The sequence below is a fragment of the Anomaloglossus baeobatrachus genome, chromosome 5 (genome assembly GCF_048569485.1).
Source record: "Anomaloglossus baeobatrachus isolate aAnoBae1 chromosome 5, aAnoBae1.hap1, whole genome shotgun sequence".
NCBI classification, from domain to species: domain Eukaryota; kingdom Metazoa; phylum Chordata; class Amphibia; order Anura; family Aromobatidae; genus Anomaloglossus; species Anomaloglossus baeobatrachus.
Genome location: NC_134357.1, coordinates 68,314,385 through 68,340,369, shown reverse-complemented (window position 1 = coordinate 68,340,369; position 25,985 = coordinate 68,314,385). Strand labels below are relative to the sequence as shown.

Sequence of the window (25,985 nt, the reverse complement as noted above, 5' to 3'; positions counted from 1 at the left end):
AAAAAAAATGAAAAAAAAAATGACGTAGGGTTCCCCCTACAGCTAGGGTAAAGCAGACGGCTGCAGCCTGCAGACCACAGCTGGCAGCTTCACCTTGGTTGGTAATCCAAAACTGAGGCACCCCACGCTGTTATTTTAAATTAAATAAATAATTTTAAAAAAAAACAAACACGTAGGGGTCCCCCCAAGATTGGATCACCAGCCAAGGTAAAGCAGACAGCTGGGGTCTGATATTCTCAGACTAGGGAGGTCCATGGTTATTGGACTCTCCCCAGCCTAAAAATAGCAGGCCGCAGCCGCCCCAGAAGTGGCGCATCCATTAGATGCGCCAATTCTGGTGCTTCGCCCCAGCTCATCCCGTGCCCTGGTGCGGTGGCAAACGGGGTAATATATGGGGTTAATACCAGATGTGTAATGTCACCTGGAACCATGCCCTAGGGTTGGTGAGGTCAGGCGTCTATCAGATACCCGACATCACCAACCCAGTCAGTAATAAAAAAAAATAGACAACAAACACATTTTTATTTGAAAAAACACTCCCCAATACATTCCCTCTTAAACCAATTTATTAGAAAGAAAAACAAATCCAGGTCTGGTGTAATCCAAGGGGTTCCCATGACGATCCACACTGTCCCAGTCAATGAAGAGCAGGATGTTCCCCATTGGCTGGGAGAGCAGTGCAGTGACCTGACCTAACATCAATGGGTCAGCCCAGGTCACTGCAGGGGATGACAAGTGCTGCTGTCAGTGAGGTACATTACCTGCGCGGATCTCCTCCACTGCTGACAGCACCTGTCACTGAGTTCAATGACCTTCACAGCCAAGTATCGCGAGAGGCCCGTGACGTCACTGCTAGTCAGTCTCGGGTCGGAAGCGAGAGAAGGTGATGTGACAAGCGGCGGCCATTGAGGACAGTGACAGCGCTGAGGTCGGGACTTCATCACCACAGGTAAGCCGAGCGGGACCATGTGTGCAGAGTGCCAAGTGGGCGGAACCTAGCGGGGTAATGTGTGCAGAGTGCCAGGTGGGCGGAGCCTAGCGGGGGTAATGTGTGCAGAGTGACAGGTGGGCGGAGCCTAGCGGGGCAATGTGTGTAGAGTGCCAGGTGGGCGGAGCCTAGCAGGACCATGTGTGCAGAGTGACAGGTGGGCGGAGCCTAGCGGGGTAATGTGTGCAGAGTGTCAGGTGGGTGGAGCCTAGCGGGACGATGTGTGCAGAGTGCCAGGTGGGCGGAGCCTAGCAGCACCATGTGTGCAGAGTGCCAGGTGGGCAGAGACTATCGGGGTAATGTGTGCAGAGTTCCAGGTGGGCAGAGCCTAACGGAACAATGTGTGCAGAGTGTCAGGTGGGCGGAGTCTAGCGGGACCATGTGTGCAGAGTGCCAGGTGGGCGGAGCCATGTGTGCTGGCGGCGGAGTGCAAAGTGGGTGGAGCCTAGCGGGGTCATGTGGCGCTGAGGACATCAGTGTCGTGGACTGCATGGCTGGGGACAGGTGAGTGTGAGTGTGTGTGTGTGTGTATGTATGTGTACATGCCGCATGCAGGAGGGGGCGGAGCGAGCTGAGTGGGGAAGTGTCGGCTTCCTGCACACGTAACTAGGATAAATATCGGGTTTCTAACCAAAGCGCTTTGCTTGGATACCCGATGTTTATCTTGGTTACCAGCTTCTGGCAGGCTGCCAGCGATGGCTCCCTGCACACTGTAGCTGTAAAAAGCCCTGCTTTTTGCTGCTAGAACGGTTCTCGAACGTAACTAGAACTATCGAACTTTAGCAAAAAGCTCGTGTTCTAGTTCGATCTAGAACACCCCCCAAAATCACTCGAACCGCGAACTGGAGAACCGCGAACCGCGCTCAACTCTACTGCAGACCATTTTCTGGTCTGTACTCACTGTAGCTTGGGAGCAGACCTCTGATTTCCAGGCTATAGTGTGACTGAACAGCTCTGCAGACTCAACCATCTCTGTTACACCATACTGTGCAGGGCGGGTGGAGACTTGAGAGTTGGGAGAAAGCAAATGTGATTGGGATGACAACTCAGAGGACTGTTGTTTTTCGGATGTTGAAGTTGAGGTGGAGGAGAGGGCACCTGTTGGAGCACTTGAGATCCATTCAAGCATGTTCTTTTTTTGTGCATCATCTACCTTTGTTACAGTTGTTCGGGTCCGTAAAAAAGGGAGCACATCGGATTGTCCACGGCAAGTAGTAGACATCTTACTTTTGCTGGAAGATGGCCTATCTTCAGCAGATGTTAATGTAGCTTTCCCACCTTCCCCATGGACACAAACTTTTTTTCCTTTTCCCACACGCCTGTTCCCCTTTCCACCAGTATCTGTCTTTTTACCACTCATTTTGTTAGCGACAAGATTGGGCACTTAAAATGTGGTAGCAAAAATTGATAGGTGGTGTAGATTGCAGAGGTGGTCTAGCTTTATTGACAGCTGAAGAACCAACACTGACTATCCCAGATAATTTTAGTATACCCTAACAGTGGCAGCACAGTTTGCAATTAGAATTACGTATCAAAAATGGACAGGTGTGTACAATGCAGAGGTGGTCTAACGTTATAGACAGCTGAAGAACCCACACTGACTATCACTGACAATTTTTGTATGCCCCTAACAGTGGCAGCACAGTTTTCAAATAAAATAGTGTGGCAAAACTGGGCAGGTGGGTAGAGTGCCTGGGTTCTGTGGGTCAGTGCACAGGAAAGGAACACTAACTTAGTATTCCAGACACTTTTAGGATGGCAGAAAACGTGTCAGCTCTTTGGGCAAATAAAATAGCGTGGCAAAACTGGGCAGGTGGGTAGAGTGCCCGGGTTCTTGGGGTCAGTGCACAGGAAAGGAACACTAACTTAGTATTCAAGACACTTTTAGGATGGCAGAAAAAGTGTCAGCTCTTTGGGCAAAAAAAATAGCGTGGCAAAACTGGGCAGGTGGGTAGAGTGCCCGGGTTTTGTGGGTCAGTGGACAGGAAAGGAAGCTTCACTTTCTATCCCTGCTAATGATAAAATGCAGCAAGGAATTCCCTGAGCTGAGGTACACAGACGCTGTTATCTAAAGCTGTACACAGCGTTTGCACGGACCTGCCTAGCAGCTATGGCTATGAACGCCTGGAAATCAGCCCTGGAAAGGGCTGAAATAACCAGCAGTCCCTAATCCCTACAGCGTGGTGTAGATTGCACTATGTCTATAGCGCACACAGCAGGAGCGGGAGCAGCAGCGTGAGCGGTGACTGTCACCCACACGCAGAAGGCAGATAATGGCGGCGACGGAGAAAATGGCCGTATCTTATAAGGCAAGGACATGTGACATGCACAGCCTATGACACATGCCCTTGCTTGTCTTGTAAAAAATCCACTTAGCTGTGTGTGTGTCTGTGATTGGCTGACATACTGGCCTGCCCCACTGCACGCGCGGTTAGGAAAAAAAATAAAAATATATGGCGATATGCATTATATCAGCACTCAGCAGCAGAACAGATCTAAACTGCGTTCCCCCCGCACACTATACGCTGAAATTTGATAATAGCATGAACCACAGTGACTCACACTATTACAGCGAAAAGCCAGCTAGTAACTAGCTAGGCTTTTTGGTGATCAAACCGTTCTCGAACATAACTCGAACTGTCGAGCTTTAAGCAAAAGGCTCGAGTTCGAGTTCGATCTCGAGCACCCCCAAAATCACTCGAACATGAAATTGGCAAACCTCGAACATCGCTCATCTCTAGTTCTAAGTTCTTTAAAGACATATGAGTTGTCCTTCCACTCATTATGTAGAAATGTACTCCATCCTGTTACAATGTACCCCATCCTGAGCTCTTTCATGGTAAATATTTTCCCCATCCTTGTATTTGAGTTTAAAATCATTAAATAATTTTTTCACTTCGTTTTATATAATATTCTAATTTTCTGAGATAATGACTTTTGGGTTTTCATTGGCTGTAAGCCATAATCATCATCATTAACAGAAATAAACACGTTAAATAGATTCCTTTGTGTGTAATGACTCTATATAATATATGCGTTTCCTTTATGTATTGAATTACTGAAATAAATTAACTTTTTGAGGATATTCTAATTTATTGAGATGCACTTGTATATTAAAGGGAACCTGTCAGGTGCAATATGCACACAGAACCACGAGAAGTTCTGGGTGCAAATTGCTAATCACTGCCTAACCGTCCCTGTATGCACTAGCATAGATAAAGAGATTTTTAGAAAAAGTATTTCTAAAGATCTTTTATTTTATGCTAATGAGCGAGGGGACTAGTCCCAAGGGCATTTCTCCCCTTAGCTAGTTGTCCCACATAGCATGCTAGCACGCTCCTGTTTGTGTACTAACATGCTAATGAATGGCGTCGCTGCATATTCATGAGCATGTTAGTACATCCACAGGGATGTGCTAGCATGCTATGCGGGCTGACTAGCTAAGGGGAGAAACGCCCTTGGGACTAGTCCTCGTGCTCATTAGCATAAGATAAAAGATCTTTAGAAATATTATTTCTAAAGCTCTCTTAATCTATGCCAGTATATACAGGGACAGTTAGGCAGGGATAAGCAATATACACCCAGAACACCCAGAACTGCTCGTGATTCTGGGCGCATATTGCACCTGACAGGGTCACTTTAACTCAGTGATGGACATAACATTGATGTAACCTGGGCAGCTACACAGGGGCCCAAGACGTAAGGGGACCCATTTCCACCTACAGAGCAGCACACTACTTCTGTCACGGACATCTTATTGGGCTACCAGGGGCCCCCATATTTTTTTTCGCACAGGGGTCCTCTTTTGTTAATGTCGTTCCATGTATCAGCTAATGTATGAATCTGTTGTGTGCATTCTTAAGGGGGCTTTACACGCTACGATATCGTTAATGTTTTATCGTCGGGGTCACGTCATTAGTGACGCACATCAGGCGTCATTAGCGATATGGGAGCATATGACGCTTATGTGCGACCTAAAACGATCGCAAAACCGGCCAAAATCGTTTGCCGCGGAGAGGTCGTCTTAAAACAAAAAATTGTTTACCTCTCATTAGCAATGTTGTTCCTCGTTCCTGCAGCACCACACATCGCTGTGTGTGATACCGCAGGAGTGAGGAACATCTCCTTACCTGCCTCCACTGGCAATGGCAATGCGGAAGAAAGGAGATGGGCGGGATGTTACATCCCGCTCATCTCCGCCCCTCCGTTTCTATTGGACGCCTGCTGTGTGACGTCACTGTGACGCAGAATGACCAGCCCCCTTAGAAAGGAGGTGGATCGTCGGCAAGAGCGACGTCGCAGGGCAGGTAAGTCGTGTGATGGGGAGCGAGATTTTGTGCGCGACGGGCAGCAATATGCACGTTTCGCACAAACGATGGGGGCGGGTACGCACGCTAGCGATATCGGTACTGATATCTGTAAAGCCCCCTTTAGAATCATTTGTAAAAGGTTTTATGTGAATACTGTCATAGCAGGTAAATATCGATAAGGTGTCATCACAGTTGGAAAGCCATAATTCTTATCCCTTATTTGTTTATTTGGCAATTTCTTTTCTATGTTTTCCCATGTGTGAAAAGACTTACATTTTTCTCTTAGTAGCCCATCTTTAAAATGTTCTAATGTGATGCAGAGCTCTCCTGATCACAGATACCTTTTGGCTGTACAAGAAGATTGTGTTAAGGTGGCTTTATACACTGCAACATCGCAAACGACATCGCTGTAACGTCACCGGTTTTGTGACATAATAGCGACCTCCCCAGCGACATTGCAGTGTGTGAAACACATCAGCGACCTGGCCCCTGCTGTGAAGTTGCTGATCGCTACACATCTCTCAAGACCATTCTTTGGTCCTTTGTTTCCCGCTGTGCAGCATGATCGCTAGAAAGTCTCAGTGTGTAAAGGGGACTTTACAGCGACTTCATTAGCGACTTCCCTTTCAAAAAGCTGCTTTACAACGTCCCCAATGACTAGCTAGCTCGTTCTGCAGGTCCGGATCGCTGTTGCGTCGTTGGCCAGGTTTGCCTGTTTGACAGCTCACCAGCGACTCACCAGAGACTTTGTAGCGATCCCGGCCAGGTTGGGATCGCAGGTGGGATTGCTAGAAAGTCTCAGTGTGTAAAGGGGCCTTTAGACCCCATGAACAATCAGAATGAATAATCATTAGGAAGGATATTAGTGAAGCTATGTGTACAGACCTTATTATGTCAGTCCTTTGTCCATGACCTATAAATCTTCTTGTATGTGATGTTTTTGCCAATGCAATCTATCATCTATGAAGAGTTCTTAATGACGGTCACTTGAAAGATTCCTACCATTGTTCTGCTTAATTACAGCAAGACATCGAGAACAATTTACCAGTTACCATCATTAGCATGAGTAATACTTTCCTTCCACTGGTGAGAGATCTAAGGATCCACTTCACTATGGTTAAGTTCTTTCTTTATTGTTAATGTAGCGGACAAGTGTTACATGTCATTAAGTGTGAATTTCAGAATTGTGGTGTAGTGAACGCATTGTGCTAGCCTTCAACATTATCAAATTAGGGAAGATGGAAAACAATAAATTCTAAAACTATATTTTTTTTAAATAACAAATTTAAAGCAACCAATTATATTTAATCATTGAAGTTTTACAGAGTGTCTAGTAAATGAAAGGAGTGTAATGATTAGTTATAGGAAACCACTCCTTTCCCTCTATGCCAGGGAACTGATATCAAAGGTTGCCAAATTTGCAAGTGGTATTTTGTGACTTTTTATCCTTTGTATTTGGCCTTTACACTTTTTTTAAATAAAGTAGGCCCTTTTTACTATAAAGATTGATAGCTTATCACTGGGCAAAACATTTAGCATAATGTATATGAGAAAACGTATGTAGAACTGGTGGAGGAAGGTTGAACTAGATGGACCTAGGGCTTTTTTCAACCTAAGTAACTATCTAACTATGTAATCTTTGGAGCTTGTCCTTGAAAGCTACCCTAATTCATGCATTTAATAGAGGTCATAAAAAAGACAGTTGCACTCTGAAATGCTAATACATGCAAACAATGAATGCAAGAATATAGATATTTATTACTGCTACGGAAATCTAGCAAAAATTGAGATATTTAGCATACAAAAAAATATCCATTTTATATATCTGCCCAGTAGCCATGTCAAGGCATATCTTGCTACTAGGAAATTACAGTAAACTGAAGCCTCTCTCTGGGTTACAAACCTTCATGTGCATGGGTAGTTAGGAACCTGCTACTCAAGAACAAAATCACCTGTGGCTAATGGGGGAGGGGTGCACAGTCAGAGGGCATGACTCCATAATCTAGACAAAAAAGAAAGACGGCACTCCCAAAATGCAGTCTGAACAGGTGCAAAACTGAACATGACATACAATAACAAAAAAGAAAGTTGCACTCTGAAATGCTAAAACATGCAAACAATGAGTACAAGAATATAGATGTTCATTACTACTTCACCCCTTAACGACCCTTGACGTACTGGGTACGTCATGGTGACATGGTGCTAAACGACCCATGACGCACCCAGTACGTCATGGTTAAATCGCGGTCCCGGAGCCCCGGGGAGTCCAATTTGTTTAATTAAACAGTAGATTCGGGAAGGAGGGGACCTCTGCCTGACCTCAGGAGGGGTGGTGCCTCCTCCCCGAACCTACAGAGGCTGTGATTGGCTGACGAACGCCGCTCAGCCAATTACAGTCACTGTAATGTTCCAGCCATTGAAAATGGCTGGAACATTGAAATCCAGCCCTGATCAGTGCTGCTGTAGCACTGGCCATTGGCTGGAGCTGGGTGATCGGTGCTTCACCCGCCCCCAGCTCTGATTGGAGAGACCAGTCTTGTGACCGATCTCTCCAATCACCGTGGATCTGGTGCCGGTGACCTGTGTCCGTCCCTGAAAGCCGAGGAGAGCAGTCTCAGCGGGTACCCATCAGTAAGTTGCTGCCCCCGCTGCCCGCCCCTGTTCCCGATCGCCCTGCCAGCCCCGCCGCTGTCTCCTATCGCCCCGCCCGCCACCGCCAGCCCCGCCGCTGTCTCTGATCGCCCCGCCAGCCCCGCCGCTGTCTCCAATCGCCCCACCCGCCACCGCCAGCCTCGCCGCTGTCTCCGATCACCCCGCCCGCCAGCGCCAGCCCCGCCGCTGTCTCCGATCACCCCGCCCGCCAGTGCCAGCCCCGCTGCTGTCTCCGATCGCCCCGCCCGCTGGCCCCAGCCCCGCCGCTGTCTCCGATCGCCCCGCCCACCACCGCCAGCCCCACCGCGGCTCCGATCGCCACCGCCAGCCTCGCCGCTGTCTCCGATCACCCCGCCCGCCACCGCCAGCCATGCCGCTGTCTCCGATCGCCCCGCCCGCCAGTGCCATCCCCACCGCTGTCTCCAATCGCCCCGCCCGCCACCGCCAGCCCCGCCGCGGCTCCGATCACCAGCGCCAGCCCCGCCGCTGTCTCCGATTGCCCCACCGCTGCTCCCGATCAACCGCTGTCCCCGATCGCCCCGCCCGCCACTGTCCCCTCCACCACGTTCGCCACTGTCCCCGCAGCCACGCTCGCCACTGTCCCCGCCGCCGTCGCACCCACCTTTTTCAGCCGCTGCTTCCCCCGAATCGGCCCTCACTGTTCCCGATCGGCCGCCGCCTCCTTCATTGGCTGCCCCTTCTCCATCGCCACTACACCTCCTCCCCCTCCATGTGCTGCAAGCCACCCTCCCCCCACATGTGCTGCAAGTCACCCTCCCCCCACATGTGCTGCAAGCCACCCTCCCCCCTCCATGTTCTGGGGGCCCCCCTCCCCCCGGGCCCCCCCTCCTCCATGTGCCATCTCTCTCTCCCATCAGACTCTGCCATCCTCCCTGATCTGCTGCCTGCTCTCTCCTATCCTCTTCATCTACTGCCCCTTCTCACACTCCTCAATCTGTTGCCTACTTCATCTGCTGCCTCTTCTGTCTGCTGTGATCCAGCTGCCTAGATCCATCCTGTAAGGTAGGTATCCTCATCTCACCTCCCTCTCCCCATCTTCCGCCGCTCCTCCATCCGCTGCGCCATTTCCCATCATCCATTCGCTGCGCCCTTTCCCATCCTCTGCCGCTTCTCCATCCGCTGCGCCCTTTCCCATCTTCCATCCACTGCGCCCTTTCTCATCTGCCGCCCCGCCCTCTCGCATCGCATTATCCAGCGCAGTTGCTCGCTTCCAGACTGGAGTGGATGATGCAATGCGAGACTCGTGCATTGCTCTCACATTTGGCACTGGTCTTAGTGGCAGGCGCTCATATTTTTTTTATTCATTTTTTTTTTTTACTGATGTCTGTATTTTTTATTTCGCCAAACTAATTTTTTTGTATGGGGGGGGTCTAGTTTCCAAAATGGGATCACATGTGGGGGAGCTGCATTGTTTAGGCACCTCAGGGGGTCTCCAAATGCAACATGGCGTCTGCTAATAATTCCAATCAATTTTACTGTGAAATGGCGCTCCTTCTCTTCTGAGCCCTGCCATACGCCCAAACAATTGATTTCCACCACATATGAGGTACCTGTGTACTCAGGAGAAATTGCACAATACATTTTATGGTGCATTTTTTCCTGATACCCTTGTGAGAAAAAGCTACCTGTTTGAAAAAACAATTTTGTGGTAAAAAAAAGAATAAAATATTTTCACGGCTGAACATTACAAATGTTTGTGAAGCTTCCAGGGGTTCAAAGTGCTCACTAAACAGCTAGATAAATTCCATGAGGGGTCTAGTTTCCAAAATGTTTTCTTTTCACGGCTCAACATTATAAACTTCTGTGAAGCCCCCAGGGGTTCAAAGTGCACATCAAACATCTAGAAAAATTATTTGAGGGCTCTAGTTTCCAAAATTGGGTCAATTGTGGGGAAGCTCCATTGTTTAGGCACCTCAGGGGGGTCTCCAAACACAACATGGCGTCCGCTAATAATTCCAACCAATTTTGCTGTGAAATGGCGCTCCTTGCCTTCCGAGTCCTGCTGTGTGCCCAAAGATTTGATTTCCACCACATATGAGGTATCTACGTACTCAGGAGAATCTGCACAATACATTTTATGGTGCATTTTTTCCTGATACCCTTGTGATAAAAAAGCTACCTGGTTAAAGCAACAGTTTTGTGGTAAAAAAAAAATGTTTTCTTTTCACGGCTCAACGTTATAAACTTCTGTGAAGCCCCCAGGGGTTCAAAGTGCACATCAAACATCTAGAAAAATTATTTGATGGCTCTAGTTTCCAAAATGGGGTCAATTGTGGGGAAGCTCCATTGTTTAGGCACCTCAGGGGGGTCTCCAAACACAACATGGCGTCCGCTAATAATTCCAACCAATTTTGCTGTGAAATGGCGCTCCTTGCCTTCCGAGTCCTGCTGTGTGCCCAAACATTTGATTTCCACCACATATGAGGTATCTGTGTACTCAGGAGAAAATGCACAATACATTTTATGGTGCATTTTTTCCTGATACCCTTGTGATAAAAAAGCTACCTGGTTAAAGCAACAGTTTTGTGGTAAAAAAAAAAAAAATTCTTTTCACGGCTCAACGTTATAAACTTCTGTGAAGCCCCCAGGGGTTCAAAGTGCACATCAAACATCTAGAAAAATTATTTGAGGGCTCTAGTTTCCAAAATGGGGTCAATTGTGGGGAAGCTCCATTGTTTAGGCACCTCAGGGGGATCTCCAAACACAACATGGCGTCCGCTAATAATTCCAACCAATTTTGCTGTGAAATGGCGCTCCTTGCCTTCCGAGTCCTGCTGTGTGCCCAAAGATTTGATTTCCACCACATATGAGGTATCTACGTACTCAGGAGAATCTGCACAATACATTTTATGGTGCATTTTTTCCTGATACCCTTGTGATAAAAAAGCTACCTGGTTAAAGCAACAGTTTTGTGGTAAAAAAAAAAATTTTCTTTTCACGGCTCAACATTATAAACTTCTGTGAGGCCCCCAGGGGTTCAAAGTGCACATCAAACATCTAAAAAAAAATTTTGAGGGCTCTAGTTTCCAAAATGGGGTCACGTATGGGGGAGCTCCATTGTTTAGGCACCTCAGGGAGTCTTCAAACCCGACATGGCATCCGCTAATGAGTGCAGCTAATTTTGCACTCAAAAATTCAAATGGCGCTCCTTGCCTTCCGAGTCCTGCAGTGTGCCCAAACATTTGACTTCCACCACCTATGAGGTATCTGCGTACTCAGGAGAAAATGCACAATACATTTTATGATGCATTTTTCCTGATACCCTTGTGAAAATACTAATTTTATGGCTAAAGTAACATTTTTGTGTTAAAAAAGTAAAATTTTCATTTTTTCTTCTACATTGCTTTGGTTGCTGTGAAGCCCCTAAAGGGTTAATAAACTTCTTGGATGTGGTTTTGAGCAGAATGAGGGGTGCAGATTTTAGAATGGGGTCACTTTTGGGTATTTTCTGTCACCTATGTTTCTCAAATCACTCCAAATGGGATGTGGTACCTAAAAACTTTTTTTTTGTAAATTTTCTTGGAAAAATGAGAAATTGCTAATGAATTTTGAACCCTTCTAACTTCCTAACGGAATTTTTTTTTTTTCAAAAATTGTGCTGGTGTAAAGCAGACAAGTGGGAAATGTTATTTAGTAACTAGTTTGTGTGACATATCTCTCAGATTTATGGGCATAAAATTTCAGATTTTGAAAATTGCGAAATTTTCAAAATTTTTGCCAAATTTGCGAAATTTTCACAAATAAACACAAAACATATCGGCCTAAATTTACCACTGACATGAAGTACAATATGTCATGAAAAAACAATGTCAGAATCGCCAGGATCCGTTGAAGTGTTCCAGAGTTATAACCTGTCAAAGTGACACTGGTCAAAATTGCAAAAAATAGCCGGGTCTTTAAGGTGAAAACAGGCTGGGGGCTGAAGAGGTTAATATCAGGGTAAAATTGTATAAATAAATAAATAAATAATGTATTATTATATTAATTGAAAAACAAATATAATCACTGGAAAAAGAAATTAAAAATAATAATGAACCTTATACTATTCTCAAATCATTATTGAATAATTGTTTGATCCCACAAGGGGCGCTTATTCTGGTGTATTGAAACCGGATTAAAAGAACTGTAATTACATGTATAACCAAAATGTATAGAAATAAACTATTAAGCCTGCTTTACACACTTCAATAAATCTTTCAATCCGTCGTCGGGGTCAAGTTGTAAGTAGAGTTGAGCGCGGTTCGCGGTTCGTGATTCTCCAGTTCTAGGCTCGAGTGATTTTTGGGCTGTTCGAGATCGAACTAGAACTCGAGCTTTTTGCTAAAAGCTCGATAGTTCTAGAAACGTTCGAGAACGGTTCTAGCAGCAAAAAGCAGGGCTTTTTACAGCTACAGTGTGCAGGAGCCATCGCTGGCAGCCTGCCACAAGCTGGTAACCAAGATAAACATCGGGTATCCAAGCAAAGCGCTTGGTTAGTAACCTGATGTTTATCTTAGTTACGTGCAGGAAGCCCACACTTCCCGCTCAGCTCACTCCGCCCCCTCCTGCCCGCGGCATGTACACATACACACACACACACACACACTCTCACTCACGCACACCCCCCGCCCCCCAGCTACAGTGTGCAGGAGCCATCGCTGGCAGCCTGCCACAAGCTGGTAACCAAGATAAACATCGGGTATCCAAGCAAAGCGCTTGGTTAGTAACCCGATGTTTATCTTAGTTACGTGCAGGAAGCCCACACTTCCCGCTTAGCTCACTCCGCCCCCTCCTGCCCGCGGCATGTATACATACATATACACACACACACACACACTCTCACACACGCACACCCCCCCCCCGCTCGGCTTACCTGCGGTGATGAAGTCCCGCCATCCAGACCTCAGCGCTGTCACTGTCCTCCATGGCCGCCGCTTGTCACATCACCTCTCGCTTCCCACCCGAGACGTCACGGACCTCTCGCGATACTTGATGTGAAGGCGCCGGTCATTGACCTCAGTGACAGGGGCTGTCGGCAGTGCTGGAGATCAGCGCAGGTAATGTACCTCGCTGACAGCAGCACTTGTCATCCCCTGCAGTGACCTGGGCTGACCCATTGATGTTAGCTCAGGTCACTGCATTGCTCTCCCAGCCTATGGGGAACATTCTGCTCTTCATTGACTGGGACAGTGTGGATCGTCATGGCAACCCCTTGGATTACACCAGACCTGGATTTGTTTTTCATTCTAATAAATTGGTTAAAGAGGGAATGTTTTGGGGAGTGTTTTTTCAACTAAAAATGTGTTTGTCGTCTATTTTTTTTTTTTACTGACTGGGTTGGTGATGTCGGGTATCTGATAGACGCCTGACCTCACCAACCCCAGGGCTTGATGCCAGGTGACATTACACATCTGGTATTAACCCCATATATTACCCCGTTTGCCACCGCACCAGGGCGCGGGATGAGCTGGGGCGAAGCACCAGGATTGGCGCATCTAATGGATGCGCTACTTCTGGGGCGGCTGCGGCCTGCTATTTTTAGGCTGGGGAGATTCCAATAACCATGGACCTCCCTAGTCTGAGAATATCAGGCCCCAGCTGTCTGCTTTACCTTGGCTGGTGATCCAATTTTGGGGGACCCCTACGTGTTTTTTTTTTTAATTATTTATTTAATTTAAAATAACAGCGTGGGGTGCCCTCAGTTTTGGATTACCAGCCAAGGTGAGGTTGCCAGCTGTGGTCTGCAGGCTGCAGCCGTCTGCTTTACCCTAGCTGGCTACAAAACTAGGGGGAACCCTACGTCATTTTTTTTTCATTTTTTTGGCTAAATACAAAGCTAAGCACCCCTTAGTGCCACATGAAAGGTACCAAAGGGTGTTCCACTTTTTCTCCATTTTTTTCTCCACTTTTTCTCCATTTTTTTCTCCACTTATTCTCCACTTTTTCTCCTCTTATTCTCCACTTTTTCTCCACTTTTTCTCCTCTTATTCTCCACTTTTTCTCCACTTTTTCTCCATTTTTTTCTCCACTTTTTCTCCACTTTTTCTCCACTTTTTCTCCTCTTATGCTCCACTTTTTCTCCTCTTATGCTCCACTTTTTCTCCACTTTTTCTCCACTTTTTCTCCACTTTTTTCTCCACTTTTTCTCCTCTTATGCTCCACTTTTTCTCCACTTTTTCTCCACTTTTTCTCCACTTTTTTCTCCACTTTTTCTCCTCTTATGCTCCACTTTTTCTCCACTTTTTTCTCCACTTTTTTCTCCACTTTTTTCTCCACTTTTTCTCCACTTTTTCTCCTCTTATGCTCCACTTTTTCTCCACTTTTTCTCCTCTTATGCTCCACTTTTTCTCCACTTTTTCTCCTCTTATGCTCCACTTTTTCTCCACTTTTTCTCCACTTTTTCTCCACTTTTTTCTCCAATTTTTCTCCTCTTATGCTCCACTTTTTCTCCACTTTTTCTCCACTTTTTCTCCACTTTTTCTCCTCTTATGCTCCACTTTTTCTCCACTTTTTCTCCACTTTTTTCTCCACTTTTTCTCCTCTTATGCTCCACTTTTTCTCCACTTTTTCTCCACTTTTTCTCCTCTTATGCTCCACTTTTTCTCCTCTTAATCTCCACTTTTTCTCCTCTTATGCTCCACTTTTTCTCCACTTTTTCTCCACTTTTTCTCCTCTTAATCTCCACTTTTTCTCCTCTTATGCTCCACTTTTTCTCCACTTTTTCTCCACTTTTTCTCCACTTTTTTCTCCACTTTTTCTCCTCTTATGCTCCACTTTTTCTCCACTTTTTCTCCACTTTTTTCTCCACTTTTTCTCCTCTTATGCTCCACTTTTTCTCCACTTTTTCTCCACTTTTTTCTCCACTTTTTCTCCACTTTTTCTCCTCTTATGCTCCACTTTTTCTCCACTTTTTCTCCACTTTTTCTCCTCTTATGCTCCACTTTTTCTCCACTTTTTCTCCTCTTAATCTCCACTTTTTCTCCACTTTTTCTCCACTTTTTCTCCACTTTTTTCTCCACTTTTTCTCCACTTTTTTCTCCACTTTTTCTCCTCTTATGCTCCACTTTTTCTCCACTTTTTCTCCACTTTTTCTCCACTTTTTCTCCTCTTATGCTCCACTTTTTCTCCACTTTTTCTCCACTTTTTCTCCACTCTTTCTCCACTTTTTTCTCCACTTTTTCTCCTCTTATGCTCCACTTTTTCTCCACTTTTTCTCCACTTTTTCTCCTCTTATGCTCCACTTTTTCTCCACTTTTTTCTCCACTTTTTCTCCTCTTATGCTCCACTTTTTCTCCACTTTTTCTCCACTTTTTCTCCACTTTTTCTCCACTTTTTTCTCCACTTTTTCTCCTCTTATGCTCCACTTTTTCTCCACTTTTTCTCCGTTCTTTTTCTATGGTCAGTCTACCCATTAGCTCTGCCATGCATACTGTAGCTCTACACCTACTGCACATGTTACTTTATGATTGACATCTCTTTCGTACCAGAGCTGTCTAAGCCTACTCTGACCCCATATTTGTCATTACTATATTGTCCTTGTACTGTATTATGACATTTGTATCATGTGTTTCATTTCTTGCTGTGTTGCAATTTTTTTGCTGCATCCCAATTGTACCTCTACATTGTTCGAGTTTATGTTATTGTTCTCTCACTCTTATGTGATACTGATTATTGTCATTTTTCATGATTACATGCAGATAAGTCCAATCTGACGAAGGCTCAGGCCGAAACGTCATTTGTAACTTGTTTTGGACAAAAACATATATGCTTATGAAAAAAAATGTTCTTAATACGGACCAATAAAGAGTGATTTTGCATTACTATCCATTGGGACTTACTGACTTAGTCTGGGAGATTTAGAGTGCCGAGGTTACTCACTAATTTTATCTATTATTACCTCTGAGCACCTATATACCAGTGAGCAGAGCTTCCTCTACAGTAGTTCTCCTGATTAGGCATGCCCTTACCTCATGAGCAGGGCATTGCAGCTTTGGTAGCAACCATTACGACATGGACTCTGCTGCTGTGGACCCGGGGAGAGTGAGTGCAGATTCATTGCACCCACACTCCTCACATGAAGGGTCCGCACTCCTAGAAAATGGGGGATACGTTCCCTGAGTGTCTCCCCCCCATATTCTAGACGGTCCAGAGTCGTCGTGGGACCCCTTTATTTTTTTTCTTACAATAAATTGGTGAAAGAGGAAATGTTTTGGGGACTGTTTTTTCAAATAAATTTCTTTTGTCGATTTTTTGTTTTTGTTAGTACTGACAGTTTATGATGTTGGGTATCTAATAGACGCCATGACATCACAAACTGCTGGGCTTGATCTCAGGTGACTTTACAGCTAGTATCAACCCCATTTATTACCCCGTTTGCCACTGCACCAGGGCACGGGATGAGCTGGGGTGAAGCGCCAGGATTGGCGCATCTAGTGGATGCGCCACGTCTGGGGTGCCTGCGGCCTGCTATTTTTCGGCTGTGAAGGCCCAATAACTATGGACCTTCCCACCCTGAGAATACCAGACCACAGCTGTCCGCTTTACCTTGGCTGGTGATCCAATTTGGGGGGGACCCTACTTTTATTGTGTAATTATTAATATTTATAAAATAATTATAAAAAAGAGCCTGAGGGGACCTCCACATTGGATCCCCAACCACGGTAAAGCTGCCAGCTGTGGTTTTCAGGCTACAGCCGTCTGCTTTACCCTAGCTGGCTATCAAAAATGGGGGGACCCAACGTAATTTTTTTTTTTTAACTATTTTTTAAATAGAAAAAATTAATGGGCTTCCCTGTATTTTGATTGACAACCAAGGTAACGGCAGGCAGATGGGGGTGGCAACCCATAGCTGTCTGCTTTATCTGCGCTGAGAATCAAAAATACCGCGGAGCGCTACGTCATTTTTTTAAAGATTTATTTTTACAGCAGTGTGATGTCCAGCAATCAAAATACAGGGAAGCCCATTTTATTTTTAGTTATTTAAATAAATAATTAAAAAAAATATATATGGGCTCCCGCTGCATTTTTTGTATTGCTAGCTAAGGGTAATCCAAACAGCTACTGGCTGCTAACCCCCACTGCTTGGTGTTACCTTCACTGGCAATGGAAAATCCAGGGAAGCATTTTTTATTTTTTTTGCCAAAAAACTACAAAAAAAGGACGTGAGCTTCGCCATATTTTTGTATGCTAGCCAGGTATAGCAGGCAGGTGCTGGAAGAGTTGGATACAGCGCCAGAAGATGGCGCTTCTATGAAAATGCCATTTTCTGAGGTGGCTGCAGACTGCAATTCGCAGCAGTGGGGCCCAGAAAGCTCAGGCCAACCGGTGGTGCGGATTCCAATCCCCAGCTGCCTAGTTGTACCTGGCTGGACACAAAAATGGGGCAAAGCCTACGTCATTTGTTTTCTAATTATTTCATGAAATTCATGAAATAATAAAAAAAGGGCTTCCCTTTATTTTTGGTTCCCAGCCGGGTACAAATAGGCAACTGGGGGTTGGGGGCAGCCGTACCTGCCTGCTGTACCTGGCTAGCATACAAAAATATGGCGAAGCCCACATAATTTTTTCAGGGGGCAAAAAAATTCTGCATACAGTCCTGGATGGAGTATGCTGAGCCTTGTAGTTCTGCAGCTGCTGTCTGTCTGTATGGAGAAGAGCAGACAGCAGCTGCAGAACTACAAGGCTCAGCATACTCCATCCAGGACTGTATGCAGAAGTTTTTTGCCCACCAAAAAAATGACGTGGGCTTTGCCATATTTTTGTATGCTAGCCAGGTACAGCTGGCAGCCACGGGCTGCCTCCAACCCCCAGTTGCCTATTTGTACCCGGCTGGGAACCAAAAATATAGGGAAGCCCGTTTTTTTTAATTATTTCACTTATTTCATGAAATAATTAAAAAACAAATGACGTGGGCTTCGCCCTATTTTTGTGTCCAGCCGGGTACAACTAGGCAGCTGGGGATTGGAATCCGCAGCACAGGTTAGCCCGAGGTTTGTGGGCGCCTCTGCTGCGGATTTCAGTCCGCAGCCGTCCCAGAAAATGGCGCTCTCATAGAAGCGCCATCATCTGGCGCTGTATCCAACTCTTCCAACAGCCCTGGAGCCGGGTGGCTTGTTGGGTAATCATGAGTTAATACTGGCTTTGTTTTACTAGCCAGTATTAAGCCAGAGATTCTTAATGTCAGGCACGTTTGACCCGGCCATTAAGAATCTCCAATAAAGGGTTAAAAAAAAGACACCACACAGAGGAAAAATACTTTAATAGAAATAAATACACAGACACATTAGAGACTCCATCTTTATTACCCCCTGTCAGCCCTCCACGACCCTGCTCTTCTGTCTTCTTTCTTTCTAGTGTAGTAGTAGTGACGATTGTAGTGAGGAAGGATGAGATTCACCAGCTCATCACTTGGGGCTGGGGAACCTCCATCCTCACTACAATGCTCACTAAAATCGGGAAGCAGCGTGCAGCCTTCACTCCGTGAGTGATCACTGCTGGCTGCTAGCGGTAACGCTGACAGACGCGTTACCATAGCAACTGTGCTCTCGGAGCCGCGGTTAGCGGTGATGTCACCGCTAACTGCGTTGCTATGGCAACGGTGATCTCCGTTAATGACCGGCTGTGTCAGCCGGTCCCTAACGGAATGGGGAGTCGACTGTGTGCTAGAGCATGTCGCCGGTACATGGCGATACACATATGTGCACCGTGTACCGGAGAGATGCACTCGCAGGTCCTACATGACGTGTCATAGTCATGTGACCAGTCTGTAGCCAATGAGATAATAGCCACATGACTGGTCACATGGCAATTTTGACGTCACGATAGGTCCTGCATCTCTGCTGGCAGTGCAGGTCACCGGCAGGATTCAGCGATCATCGGATGGAATAGCGGCAGGAGACAGAGTGCAGAAGGGATCGCGAGGACCGGTAAGTCGGTAAGTGTTATGGCAATGTTTATTAACTGTTTGTGTACATTTATAATGCATTTTTATGTGTTTGTGATTGCCTCCCATTATAGCCTATACGTTCGAGTTCGGTTCGTCGAACGTTCGACGAACTGAACTCGAACGAGACCTCCATTCGGCGAACCACCTCGAGCCGAACCGCGACCGGTTCGCTCATCTCTAGTTGTAAGTGACGCACATCCTGCATCGTTCGTGACGTATTTGCGTGTGACACCTACGTGCGATCAAGATTGAACGCAAATACGGTGATCGCATACACGTCGTTTATTCCTCATACATTGGACGTTTTGTTGTATGAACCTAGTCAATTGAAACGTGTGACATCCCTCATACGATTGTGATGTCTGATGCTATATGCGCCGGTGTGCGCTCTGCACCGCAGCTTAAAAAAGGTCTGCTTCAGAGTGCAGCTGAAAAGCTGCGTTCTGAAGCGCCTCACAATGTCTGTCATTCACTAATCTCTGTCAGTCCGTCACTATCTCTGTCCCTCACTCTCTGTCCATGTCAGTCTATCCCTCTTACCCCCTCTCTCATACTCACCGATCCCCGATCCCCGGCACGGCTCTGCACGGCATTCACACTGCTCCGGCGGCTTTTACTGTTTTGAAAAAGCCGGCCGCCCATTAAACAATCTCGTATTCCCTACTTTCCCCGCCCACCGGCGCCTATGATTGGTTACAGTGAGACACGCCCCAACGCTGAGTGACAGGTGTCACACTGCACCCAATCACAGCAGCTGGTGGGCGTGTCTATACTGTGCAGTATAATAAATAATTAAATAATTAAAAAAAACGGCGTGCGGTCCCCCCCAATTTTAAAACCAGCCAGATAAAGCCATACGGCTGAAGGCTGGTATTCTCAGCATGGGGAGCTCCACGTTATGGGGAGCCCCCCAGCCTAACAATATCAGTCAGCAGCCGCCCAGAATTGCCGCATACATTAGATGCGACAGTTCTGGGACAGTACCCGGCTCTTCCCGATTTGCCCTGGTGCGTTGGCAAATCGGGGTAATAAGGAGTTATTGGCAGCCCATAGCTGCCAATAAGTCCTAGATTAATCATGTCAGACGTCTATGAGACACCTTCCATGATTAATCTGTAAATTACAGTAAATAAACACACACACCCGAAAAATCATTTATTACAAATAAAAAACACACACATATACCCTGGTTCACCACTTTAATCAGCCCCAAAAAGCCCTCCATGTCCGGCGTACTCCAGGATGGTCCAGCGTCGCATCCAGCGCTGCTGCATGGAGGTGACCGGAGCTGCAGCAGACACAGCCGCTCCGGTCACCTCCACGCAGCTAATGAAGACAGCCGCGTGATCAGCTGAGCTGTCAGTGAGGTTACCCGCTGTCACTGGATCCAGCGGTGGATGCAGCGGTGGCCGCGGGTAACCACAGTGACAGCTGAGCTGATCGCGCTACTCACCTCAGTTGCTGCGTGGAGGTGAGAGGAGCAGCGGTGAGTAGCGCGATCAGCTGAGCTGTCACTGAGGTTACCCGCGGCCACCGCTGCATCCACCGCTGGATCCAGTGACAGCGGGTAACCTCAGTGACAGCTCAGCTGATCGCACGGCTGTCTTCATTTGCTGTGTGGAGGTGACCGGAGCGGCTGTGTCTGCTGCAGCTCCGGTCACCTCCATGCAGCAGCGCTGGAAGCGACGCTGCATCATCCTGGAGTACGCCGGACATGGAGGGCTTTTTTGGGCTGATTAAAGTGGTGAACCAGGGAATGTGTTTGTGTTTTTTATTTCTAATAAAGGATTTTTTCGGGTGTGTGTGTTTATTTACTGTAATTTACAGATTAATCATGGAGGGTGTCTCATAGACGCCTGACATGATTAATCTAGGACTTATTGGCAGCTATGGGCTGTCAATAACTCCTTATTACCCCGATTTGCCAACGGACCAGGGCAAATCGGGAAGAGCCGGGTACAGTCCCAGAACTGTCTCATCTAATGTATGCGGCAATTCTGGGCGGCTGTTGGCTGATATTGTTAGGCTGGGGGGCTCCCCATAACGTGGAGCTCTCCATCCTGAGAATACCAGCCTTCAGCCGTATGGCTTTATCTGGCTGGTTTTAAAATTGGGGGGACCGCACGCCGTTTGTTTTAATTATTTAATTATTTATTTCACTGCACAGTATAGACACGCCCAGCGGCTGCTGTGATTGGGTGCAGTGTGACACCTGTCACTCAGCGTGGGGGCGTGTCTCACTGTAACCAATGATAGGCGCCGGTGGGCGGGGAAAGCGGGGAATATGAGATTGTTTAATGGGCGGCCGGCTTTTTCAAAATAGTAAAAGCCGCCGGAGCAGTGTGAATGCCGTGCAGCGCCGGGGAGCGGGGATCGGTGAGTATATGAGAGAGGGCTGCTCAATTCAGTTACTCAGGAGATTAGCGGTCACCGGTGAGTCCTTCACAGGTGACCGCTAATCGGGACGCGACACAGACAGAGCCGCAGCATGACAATGAAGTCGGGTGAGGTTCACCCGAGTTCATTCTGACAGTGCGGCTCTGTCTGTGTCTGCTGTGAACTAACATTCACCGCTGCTACACGGCTGTCTGTGTCTGCTGTCAGCGGCCATGTAGCAGAGCTGAATGGCAGATAACATAGTAAAAACGCATCTCTACATTACACACGCTTGGCAAGTCAATAAATAAAAAAAAAAAAGGTGCCCAATGCATACGTCACAGAACACATGATCTAAAGGATCGCACACAAAACTGTTCAATTTAACATAGACTACTAACGCACGTGTGACAAGAAAATGAACGACCTACGTGCAATCTCATTCAATCGCATATGCGACCTGGGCGTGTCACATCGCATACGAGATCGCATACCTAATTGTAAGGTGTAAAGCTGGCTTAAGTAATATTTAGAAGGAGCAGGAATCTCAAGAACTTCATTGCCCCTAGCAAAATTTCACATGTTAAAACCTTTATACCTGAAATTAGGCCAGGTATAATGAAACCTGTAGAAAATAATATTAATAAAAGAACTTTACATCATTAACATCCATCTCCAGTCTGGGCAACGCGGCCTATACCGTGGTTTTTTACACTGAAATGAAATTCATTAAATAATTGAAAAAAAGGGCTTCCCTATATTTTTGGTTCCCAGCTAGGTACAAATAGGCAGCTGGGGGTTGGGGCAGCCCGTAGCTACCTGCTGTACCTGGCTAGCATACAAAAACATGGCGAAGCCCACGTAATGTTTTGGGGGGGGGCAAAAAACGCCTTCATACAGTTCTGGATGGAGTATGCTGAGCCTTGTAGTTCTGCAGCTGCTGTCTGCTGTCTGTCTGTATGGAGGAGAGCAGACAGCAGCTGCAGAACTACAAGGCTCAGCATCCTCCATCAATGACTGTATGCTGGAGGGAGAAACAGGGGGAGAAGAACTACAAGGCTCAGCATGCTCCATTCACTAGTGTATGCAGGAGAGCAGACAGCAGCTGCAGAACTACAAGGCTCAGCATACTCCATCCAGGACTGTATGCAGGAGTTTTTTGCCCACCAAAAAAATTACGTGGGCTTCGCCATATTTTTGTATGCTAGCCAGGTATAGCAGGCAGGTACGGCTACCCCCAACCCCCAGATGCCTATTTGTACCCGGCTGGGAACTAAAAATATAGGGAAGCCCTTTTTTTAATCATTTCATGCATTTCATGAAATAATTAAAAAAAAAAAAACAACATGGGCTTCGCCCCATTTTTGTGTCCAACCAGGTACAACTAGGCAGCTGGGGATTAGAATCCGCAGCACAGGTTGGCCAGAGCTTTCTGGGCGCCTCTGCTGCGAATTGCAGTCCGCAACCGCCCCAGAAAATGGCACTTTCATAAAAGCGCCATCATCTGGTGCTCTATCCAACTCTTCCAGCTGCCCTGAAGCCGGGTGGCTCGCTGGGTAACAATGGGTTAATACTAACTTTGTTTTACTAGCTAGTATTAAGCCAGAGATTTTTAATGTCAGGCAAGTTTGACCCGGCAATTAAGAATCTTCAATAAAGGGTTAAAAAAATACACCACACAGAGAAAAAATACTTTAATAGAAATAAATACACAGACAGATTAGAGACTCCATGTTTATTACTCCCTCTCAACCCTCCACTATCCTGATCTTCTGTCTTCTTTCTCCTTCAACCCATGCAGCTCTGCTACATCAGACAGCGCTGCATGGAAGGAAGATGCTGCTGCTCCCGTGCAGTCTAATCACTCAGTGAGTGAGCAGAGGCTGCGGGCTGTCAGTGGTTACGTCACCGCTGACAAGCGGGTTACTATAGTAACGGTGATCTCCGTTATTCACCGGCTGTGGCATCCAGTCTTTGCATGTGTGCTGACTGTGTAAAGAGCGCCGACATGCATGGACAGGAAGTCGACCATGTGCCAGAGCATCTCGCTGGTACACGGAGATGCTCAAATAAGCACCGCGCACTGGAGAGATGCACTGACAGGACCTAGCATGACATCTAGCCATGTGACTAATCTGTAGCCAATGAGATAATAGATACGTGACTGGTCACATGCTATTTTGACGTCATGCAAGGTCCTATCATCAGTGCTGGTTACCGGGAGGGCGCAGTGATGATCGGAAGGGAAAGCGGCGCGAGACAGAGTGCATGACGTGTCGCGGGGATCTGTAAGTGTAATGGCAGTGTTTATTAACTGTATGTGTATATGTATAATGTGTTTTTATGTGTTTGTGTTTGCCTGCCATTGTTTTCAATGGGGTTCGAAGGGGTTTGTCGAACGTTCATCAAAAGTTTGCTGAACGGAGCTGCCATTCGATGAACCGAACGGAACTCGAACACTAGGGGGTGGCTCAACACTAGAGCTTAGCCACTGTTCCCTATTATGTCATGCTAATTACCTCATTGTCCCTTTGTTATGGTTAACTTCTTGTCGGTTATTATACCTTTTATGACATGTCAACTTGTTTACATGTTTATTTTTTTAACTGATTTTAAATAGCAATAAATAAAAGTAATTTTTACATCCTCTGTACCTACATCACTCTGCTTCCTCTGTGTTTTCAGCATTTTGGAGTAGGTTTCGGGCCAATGTTTTCATTTGATTACTTGGTTGTCCTTATGCAGTCATAATGTGCCAAAGGTTTTTTGTTTTTCTCTTATGTACAGTGCCTACACTAAATGGTTTTACTCCAAAAAGCAGAACTGTAAAGATTGGTCTCCAGGTGTGGATATTATAGGCGCACTCCCTTTTATTATGTGTGCGTCTAGAAGGCTCATGCTGGAAACTTGTAATTGCCCAAGACATATATTTCTATAAAACAAGATCAAGGAATAATGTGATTTACAGATTTGCATTACTATGTCCATTTATACTGAAAACGAACAAGATAATGATTCCCAGATCACATCAGGACTACAAGATCCCAGGTATTTTCAGCTGCGCCACAACTAATGTGGTGTACTTAACTATATGTACCAAATGTACAACTTGGGGTCTGTATGTAGGGGAGACAGGACTACAGCTCAGAACAAGGATGAATTCTCGTCACCACACAATTAGAGAAAAAAAGTTAGATCTACCTGTGGCCAAACATTTTTGTAACGCAAACCGCAGCCTCATGGACATGAAATTGCTGGTATTGAAAGGAAATTTCAAGTCCCAGAGAGACAGAAGACTCTGGGGGTACAAACTTATGATGACCTTTGACACATTCAGAGCAGGAATGAATGTTTCACATGGATTTATGTCTTTTTACATCAATTAAGAAATGTGCTCCTCAGAGCATCTGGGGGAATCACAGCTCTGGACCAGACCTCAATCAGAGGACAATAAAACTTTCACACTCCTTATCTATGAACTGCTGCAATATTTACTGCCCCAACAGTTTGTCGCCTTCACATACTGATAGTTCTGCTTCACATAACTTGTCTTTCTGCTTCATTCTATGTCCTGTTGTGTATAAATATGTGACTCTTCAGATTTTGTGTTATACTGAGCCTGATGAAGAGACCTGAGTAGTCTCAAAAACTTGCTATTATTACCATCTTTTTAGTTAGCCATTAAAAGGTAAAAATGTACCTTTGGTGCCAAACCAGTTGATGTATGCACAAACAGAATGTAGTGAACCTCCCTCTTGAAGGCGGCCGCAGCCCTGGTGCAAGCTGCTGATGTCATAACCACTATCTCTCAACCCTCCAAACTATGGGGGAGGGGCACCTGCTCAGCAAAAAAACTTGCACACTGATAAGGCTTGCACTGGGAGCATGTCATATAGATAGTTGTGATACACAGTGTCTGAACTGTAACCTATAGATGACGCCAGAAAACCTAGGTCAGGCGGGCCATTCAGCACTACATAAGGGCATCTCACACGGATGCGCAAGACGTACAGTGTCTGAATTGTGGCCTATGAATGACGCACAACACTAGGCCAGGCAGGTCAATTAGCACCATACAGGTGCATCACACATGACAGACTCACCAATATAGCACCTAAAATCAAAAGGTCCACACACATCCTGCAAAAATGGATAAAATGTGCCATACCTCAGTTGTGAGATATTAGTTGATATTTAAGGCCCAAAATATGTAAGCTCGCAATCCACATCACGGATTCTCACATTTGGGAGTCCCTATACTAATTTATTAAAAAAAATATATATATATACAGTACAGACCAAAAGTTTGGGTACACCTTCTCATCTCTAAAACAACTGTTAAGAGGAGACTTTGTGCAGCAGGCCTTCATGATAAAATAGCTGCTAGGAAACTACTGCTAAGGACAGGCAACAAACAGAAGAGACTTGTTTGGGCTAAAGAACACAAGGAATGGACATTAGACCAGTGTAAATCTGTGCTTTGGTCTGATGAGTCCAAATTTGAGATCTTTGGATCCAACCACCGTGTCTTTGTATAAAAGGTGAATGGATGGACTCTACATGGCTGGTTCCCTCCGTGAAGCATGGAGGAGGAGGTGTAATGGTGTGGGGGTGCTTTGCTGGTGACACTGTTGGGGATTTATTCAAAATTGAAGGCATACAGAACCAGCATGCCTACCACAGTATCTTGCAGCGGCGTGCTATTCCATCTGGT

At 46.1% G+C, this 25,985-nt stretch overlaps 1 protein-coding gene across 1 annotated transcript in view; it reads right to left on the bottom strand.

Annotated features, from left to right (window-relative positions):
- LOC142312631 (scavenger receptor cysteine-rich domain-containing protein DMBT1-like) overlaps nucleotides 1-25,985 on the bottom strand; it is a 660,637-nt gene that overhangs the window by 533,263 nt on the left and 101,389 nt on the right. The gene's annotated exons all lie outside the window — the stretch shown is intronic.